At 40.7% G+C, this 8187-nt stretch overlaps 1 long non-coding RNA gene across 1 annotated transcript; it reads left to right on the forward strand.

The window, feature by feature from the left end:
• Positions 1-5616: 5616 nt before the first annotated feature.
• LOC136685256 (uncharacterized) lies at positions 5617-7509 on the forward strand. The gene is made up of 4 exons (XR_010800041.1): positions 5617-5722; positions 6450-6550; positions 6695-6864; positions 7364-7509. It is a non-coding gene; the product is annotated as an uncharacterized lncRNA (long non-coding RNA).
• Positions 7510-8187: the final 678 nt, after the last annotated feature.

Genomic DNA, 8187 nt, shown 5'->3' on the forward strand with positions numbered 1-8187 from the left:
ACCATTGAGTTATGCTATGGCTTCAACAGAAATTTTGTGAGTGCTGCGCGCTCTCTCTGTGTGTTTTGTGCAAACTGCGCGCTCTCGCTGAATGTTTTGTGCGCGCTGCGCGCTCTCTCAGGTTTTTTTTTTTTTTTTTTTTTTTTTTTGCGAGCTTTGCGCATCCCTCTGAGTGTTTTGTGCAAACTGCGCGCTCTCTATGAGTGTTTTGTGCGAACTGCGCGCTCTCTCTGAGTTTTTTTTTGCGAGCTTTGCGCTCTCTCTGTGTGTTTTGTGCAAACTGCGCGCTCTCGCTGAGGGTTTTGTGCGTGCTGCGCGCTTTCGCTGAGTGTTTTGTGCAATCTGCGCGCTCTCTGAGTGTTTTGTGCAAACTGCGCGCTCTCTCTGAGTGTTTTGTGCATGCTGCCCGCTCTCTCTGAGTGATTTGTGCGAGCTTGTACTTTCCACTTCGGACGTCAGTCGCATGCTGAGCAGAGTGAATGCATGGAAGGTAGCTGGCCCTGATGGTGTACCTGGCCGGGTGCTAAGAGCTTGTGATGTGGAACTTGCGGGTGTCTTCACTCACATCTTTAATGTTTCGCTTGCCCAGGTAGCTGTACCATCTATCTTTAAGTCAGCCATCGTTGTGCTTGTGCCTCACTCACCCCAATAATTTCCAAGTGCTTTAAAAGACTAGTTCTTTCTCACTTGAAATCCTGCCTGCCTGCTACGCTGGACCCACACCAGTTTGCTTATCGTAGCAACAGATCCACCGAGGACGCTATCTCAACAGCACTACACACTGCACTAACCCACCTCGCTTGGAGGCATAAGGAAGCATAAAGTAATCTAAATCTCCCTGGTAGGCGGCTGCGTTGACCTTGGACCTCAGAAAATACAGTGGACCCACACCATCAGATGACATGGGACCCCAAACTGCCACTGACTGTGGAAACTTTGCAGGGTACCTCGAGCAACGTGGATTCTGTGCCTCTCCTCTCTTCCTCCAGATTCTGGGACCTTGATTTCCATAGGAAATGGTCCTTGGTCTCCCAGGACCAAGATGGCATCGCGATCACACTGCGAGGCTCAGCGTCTTACCGGTTTTAGTGATGTTATACTTCTGTACTTAGCTATCTCCAGTTTTCTTGCGCAAATAACTCTTGCGAACTACAGTTACGACAGACAGACACTTTTGGAAATTAACATTCACCGCACAAACACCGGATTCAGCATCGGTTTGACTTTAACCAGCTTCAAAACAACACCCCTCCCCCATCTTGGACTGTCCGATTATCTTTCTTTGTTCCTGCTTCCCAAATACACTGCAGTCATGCATAGGATTAAGCCTTCAACCAGAACTGTAAAGATCTGGATGGATGGGGCTGACTCCTTCCTTCAGCAACAGTTCCAGCACACCGACTGGAGTGAGTATGCTGCCCGAGCCACCACAGTCTCACACATCCACTTGGACACCTACACTAACTCTGTCCTGAAACAAATCAACAAGCGCTCAGGGTACAAGAGTCCTCTGTACCGCCCACTGGGGTTGCTGGCAATATGAAGAGACTAATAGCTATAGCCAAGCACTGCTACAAACGCCGGATTGAGGAGCACTTTACCTCCTCTGACCCTCGGCGTACGTGGCAGGGAATACACGCCCTGACTGACTATAAACCAACTAGCTTTGTTCCATCTACCAACAGTGCTTCAGTCCCTGATGAGCTGAACAACTTCTACGCTCGTTTCGACCAGATGATATTGATATCTTCAATAAATCTTCCACCGACGACAACCCACTTGTACTTTCCACTTCGGATGTCAGTCGCATGCTGAGCAGAGTGAATGCACGGAAGGCAGCTGGCCCTGATGGTGTACCTGGCCGTGTGCTAAGAGCTTGTGCTGTGGAACTTGCGGGTGTCTTCGCTCACATCTTTAATGTTTCGCTTGCCCAGGCAGCTGTACCATCTATCTTTAAGTCAGCCATCATTGTGCCTGTGCCTAGGCATTCTACTGCTTCAGACTTTAATGACTTTCGACCTGTAGCACTCACCCCAATAATTTCCAAGTGCTTTAAAAGACTAGTTCTTTCTCACTTGAAATCCTGCCTGCCTGCTACGCTGGACCCACACCAGTTTGCTTATCGTAGCAACAGATCCACCGAGGACGCTATCTCAACAGCACTACACACGGCACTAACCCAACTGGACTGTCAAAACTCATAGGTGAGTATGCTGTTCATCGATTTTAGTTCTGCATTCAACACAGTGATTCCGTCTATGCTGATATCCAAACTCAACCATCTGGGTATCAGCACATCACTCTGCCACTGGATTTTAGACTTCCTGTCTAACAGACCCCAATCTGTTAGATTAGGCAACCTTCATTCATCAACCATCACCTTGAACACTGGCGTTCCACAAGGTTGTGTTCTTAGCCCGATTCTGTACTCTCTCTTCACCCATGACTGTGTACCTGCCTATGGTTCAAACACCATAGTCAAATTCGCAGATGACACCATGGTGATAGGCTTGATTACAGACAATAATGAAACGCCCTACCGGGATGAAGTACAGCATCTGTCCTTGTGGTGCCAAAACAATAACCTAGTACTAAACATGCTCAAAACAAAGGCGATCATCATGGACTTCAGACGGACTAGGAATCAAGCTCACGCCCCCATTTACATCAATGGAACTGCAGTGGATCAGGTGTCCAGTTTCAAGTTCCTTCGAGGACATCTACCATAAACGCTGCCTGGGCAGGGCACGAAAATCACTATAATATCACTACTGCACTTTATGTAAATAATGTAATATATTGCACTTCTGGTTAGATGCTAACTACATTTCATTGGCCCTGTACTTGTACTCTGCACAATGACAATAAAGTCGAATCTAATCTAATCTAATTTACTTTAATCAGGGAACATAACTTTGGACCACTCAGGAGCAGTCCAGTCCTTTTTCCTGACGCTGTCTCTTGTTCAAGAGTGGCTTGGCATAAGGAACATGACAGCTGAAACCCATGTCTTGCATACATTCAAATTTTATGACCAGCACCTGTATGTGCTTGTATAATTTTAAACTACTGATTCTTAACATTGAAGTTGCCCAGAAGCTCTATTGCAACTCTTCGCTTCCACATTAAATTACCTGACGCTGGATTATAACTTACTTCTGAACGTCATCGTTCCATTATCTTGGGCATGATTTTAATGTGTGAGCAATCTTTTTGTGCTGACTATATGCAGGTGTATTGTTTAACATTCGGATTCTGACTGGTGTTCGCTCAGAAGCTTTTACATTTTTCGCTTCCACCTTAAGTAATGCAGCAGTAACGTTAGGTAACTTGAAAATTTGAAAGTAAGGCGTTCGGACAAGAGTTTCAGAAGGGCAGGCTGGCTCACTGTGGTTACGTGTTTGTCGGTTTACTGGCATTATAAATATATCAAAGATAGTTGGAAACTTTGTGAAAGGACGTTTGTGTTGCCTTATCAAAGTAGCCAACACTTTAAAATGTTAATGTCTATGGATGTTGGGCATGTTAAAAGTATTAAAAACATTACAAAACACTTCAACGAATGATAAATATATACGCCATCCCAATCCCAATATATTTGCCTGTAATGGAATGTAATGGAATATATTGGAATCGAGACGTTCCGGGAGCCACCTGGTGGATTGATGCAGAATTGCGGGTAAAAGGCCCAAACTTTGAGGATTTTTAGCTCCCACCACGTGTGCCCAGGACCCGACCCCGGGCTCTGCAAAAAAAATCGTCTAGGGTGCGCCGCGCGCTAGGCCGATAAGGTCCACCAAGCAGCGTATCATATATGTGGATTGGGATGGTGTGGTACTACGAAGAGGTAAGCAACTGCTATTTTCTCGACTAAATGGCCTTTCGGACCTAAGACCCCACCACCACCTGTTAGGTCTAAATGGAATTGTGGACACATACTCCCATTTGTGGCCAGATGGTAGTATGTCAGTGTAGTTTTTATTTATTTTTTATTAAGTTAATGCAACATATGATTGGTCATTTGAAAATGGTACTCAGGCAGCTAGTACTTAACCTTTTCCATGTTACATATTTCAGATTATTCCAATTTTGGACATTTCAATTCCAACATTACTGATTATACACAGAGTCTTGTACAAAAAAGAAGGCATAGATTTGAAAACGTTCAACGTACACATGTATCATTGTCACAAGCATTTTAAAATGTGCACTGTGTACACATTTGAATTTGATATGTATTTTTGAAATTGTGATGGAGAAAATAAGTACAAGTATTAAGAATTGAAATCTAACAGAGCATTTGGAATCAGAAAGTAGTTTATTTAACCTTAAGGTGGTCAACATACAATAGCAGAGAGTACTATGTGAATGTGGACAAAGGAGATGTTTTCACAGAGATATTTATATAGGTATTTTATACGTCATAACCATAAGATAATCACTCGATGTTTCTGCAAGCTTAGTTTCCTTAGAGACATCTCAGTTTGATATACAAGATGTGGTTTGTTCTAATAAAGCATTGACCTCGAGCTGACGTGACATACACTTAGTTTTTGAGCTCTGTTGACGATTAGAAATGAATATACTGACAAACAAGCAGACAAGTTCTTTCAACAGAGACATATAAAAATTACCATTACAGAAATATCTGAGTTTGGATATCCCTATCTTACTAAGAAAAGTCGACAAGAAATGTTGTAGAGCAAATCAAAAGCTGTTCAGCAACATATAGCAAGTTTTGGTCCCTTGTGTACAACCAAAAATACAACCGCAAAGTTGCTTCAGAATATAGTGCACCTTGTCTGCCCACTGCAACGGGCTTATCCGCGCTATATTTTACCAGCCGTAACTACGAAACCTCATTCTACACACTTAGAGCAGGCCAAGCCATTTAAAATGAAAATAACCTGTTTCCAAATTGAATTATACAAGAACAAGTATAAAAACAACAATAAAGTAATTTTCACTATTAGAATTAACTCACACATCCATTCCCCTCATTTTCCTTCAGAAAAGGGTACTTAAATATCAGAGCTTTACACACTTGCACATACTCATTTGTACACTCTAAAAAGTGTATTTGGGCAGTAGTTCCTATTATAGACTTATTTACATTAACCTCAATTAATTCTTTTGCCTTAGTTCCTACAACTTACTTTCATGAGTTCAATTAACTTAAAAGTCACACATTTTATCTCAAAATAACTTTTTACTTTGAGACTACGTGAAACAATTAAGTTTAAAGCAGCTTTACGTCTGACGTCATTACGTAAGCTTTGCGCGAGGCAGATCTCTGGTACCGACAACAGGTGCGCCCCGCTTTTTCTTCCGAACATCGACGGTCGACGTGACTCGGATAAAACAGTAAGTATGCTACCCACCATAACCAAACATTTAATAAACCTTAAAAAAAAAAAACAGACTGCACTGTAAAAAATCTAACTTCAAATTTAGTTGATTATACATTGAAATAGTGAGTTGGGAATAGAACTCAATTGTGTGATAGTTCATCTAACACGAAATGTATTGTTCTGATCAACCTGTAGGCACAACATAAAAAATGTGTTGAGAAGATTTGTTTGGAAAAGTTGCTGATTAAGATAAACCTGCGCATGCTCTGTTCTAGTCATGCGCATGCTCAGTGGGAGGTTCGGGAATACGCGCGAAGGACGGTTGATTCCTCTTTGTTGTGGCTCGAAGTTTGGAGAAATTCAAGATTGAGGTAAATAACTAGTGATAGTTCACAAAGCATTTTAAAGTTACGTTTCTAGTTTTAACACTATCTTAAAGCCGTGAATATGTGAGGGAAATTGCCGTGGCATTGTTATATTAGCTAACTTTGCCAACTCGACTGAGCCATGGAAAGTTTGAATATGAGCCGTTTGTTTCATTTAATCAAATGCCCAACGTAACAGACTCAAGCAGGCTGTAACAAGCCTGAGCGCTTTCTTTATGTTCTATTTTGAAAATGTTATGTATCTTGTTGGCTGGCTTTTTTCCATTCCACCTTAAATACCGGAATAGGTAACGCTATATTGAGCCTCCTCGGTGTTTGTTGAGCTGTTTAAGGTAGAACGGAAAATTCAGGATGCTGACTACAACAACGCTCCTTTAGTCTGATATCATTTATATGAAAGCAGCAGGGTGTTATTACAAGATTAAGCCGTCAAAGATACAAAAATATCCGTATTGTCTGAATCAGACCTACTATTTGTTTTTTGTTTTGCTTTTGAGAAGTTCGTAGGTGTCTAACAGCACTAGCACTATACCTAACATCGTCTGTTTCTCAAAACATTTAGCTAAATGTAATATATGTGTGTGTGTGTGTGTAAATAAATTACAAAAACATTAAATAACGTTACATAGAGTTTGTGGTTCTGTAATTGCATTTACAAACTATAATTGTGTACAATGACAATACTAACACTAATATTGTTTTCATTTTCAAGGAAAAAAGGGATACATTAGATGAAGTGCAAAATCTGCTCTTTCACAAGCCAAGACACAGACGTTGGGTTGAAGCACCACAGAGTACGCCATGGATTTCATGGTACACGCTGGCCCTGTTTTCACTCCAATTGTGTGTGTTCCTTGATATGTCGTTTTTCAAAATGTCACAGTAAATTATCTACATGTCACCAAAGTTCTACCTTCAAATGTGATCTTTGTGATTATAAAGATGTTTGCGATATAGCCCTGCAGGGCTGAGTGAGGATTTCTTGGAAGAAGAGAGAAAGGCAATGAGGGCTGAGATAGATAAAAAGGGTCCAAACATTTTCTTTACGGTGGAAGGAGGTTGTTGAGCAGGAACCTCTGGTTGGTCTGGTTCGAGAATGATGGCCAGCACTGTTCTTGGAGAGTCAGGTGAGTAGTGTTTGTTTGCTGTACTTGTGACTCTGGCCCATTTCAGCATATTTTTCTTTTTATAGTTTTTGTAGGATTGTTTCACACTGCAAAACCTAGTGTGAACCAATCTAGTTTACTTGTCTAAAATGATACTTAACTTTTTTTCCCCAGAACAGTTCCAAAACTGTTATAATGCGAAGTCATCAGCTGTTTGGATTATTTACTTATTTTTTTAGTTATTTACTTATTAACCAAGAAGCGTACAGCATTGTCCAACCACAGTAATGTTATTTAAAGGCAACAAGTTTTATCGCGCACAACATTTGTCACGAAAGCGTCCCAAAAGAGCAATTTTCCTGTGGGCTATTTTTTTGGCCTTGGGATGACGGGATGGTTTTTGTCTGGATCCCTGCATAACTGTTATCAACTGAATCAGTGTTTGTCTAGAAATGTTCAGGCTCTGTACGTAATGACTGATAATCTGTATTCTCTATTGTTTACTCCTCTCTCTCTCTAGATATGCAGTGAGTTTCGTAGAATAACTGCCATCAACCTGAAGAGTCAGTTTCATGATGCACTGGACACATGTGCCAAAACTCCTTAAACTGTACAGGAGTAGAAGGGCAGCCTTTGGAGGAGATGGGATGCATCTGTAGTATGTTTAATGCACAAGTTTTTGTGAAAAACTAAGTTTGTGAGGTTTTCACAATAAAATTTTAAAATATTCCATTTGTGCAATGTAGATTTATTATTTTAACCAAGTTGAATTTCTGAGTAGCGTAAAGGTATTTGACTCCTATTTGCAAAACTAAAATAACATGCTAAAAAACACTTTTAAAATTATTTAAATGTAAGCTGTATTTTAAGTACACTGTAAAAAGAAAACAGTTGATCCAACTTAATTGAATTGCTTCAATTGGTAACAAGTAATTCAATTAAGTTTATCCAACTTAATTGTTTAAGTTTAACCTTAAAAAAATAAATTGAAAAAACTTAATTGAATTACTTGTTACCAATTGAAGCAATTTTCTTTTTACACTGTATAGTGTGAGTGATAATGTAATGCTCAGTGTCACTTCGTCAGCAGTCATGGGGGTCCAGGTGTATGGAATGGCGTTGGTCTCTTATAGAACAGCGTTGGGCTCTAAACGTGTGAACACATGCTCGTTAACACGTTATTAAAAATTTGCGTGTTGACACGTAAAATTTTGTCGTGATAACGTGACCAAAATTGACACGTTTACACGCTTCTTAAGGTTTTCGCCAATGGGAGGCCTCAAATCCGGGCGTACTTACATATTCATGATAGGATTTACATCACACCCTGTAGCTGACACGAAA

This window comes from Hoplias malabaricus, unplaced genomic scaffold (assembly GCF_029633855.1).
Source record: "Hoplias malabaricus isolate fHopMal1 unplaced genomic scaffold, fHopMal1.hap1 scaffold_27, whole genome shotgun sequence".
In the NCBI taxonomy this organism is placed as follows: Eukaryota; Metazoa; Chordata; class Actinopteri; order Characiformes; family Erythrinidae; genus Hoplias; species Hoplias malabaricus.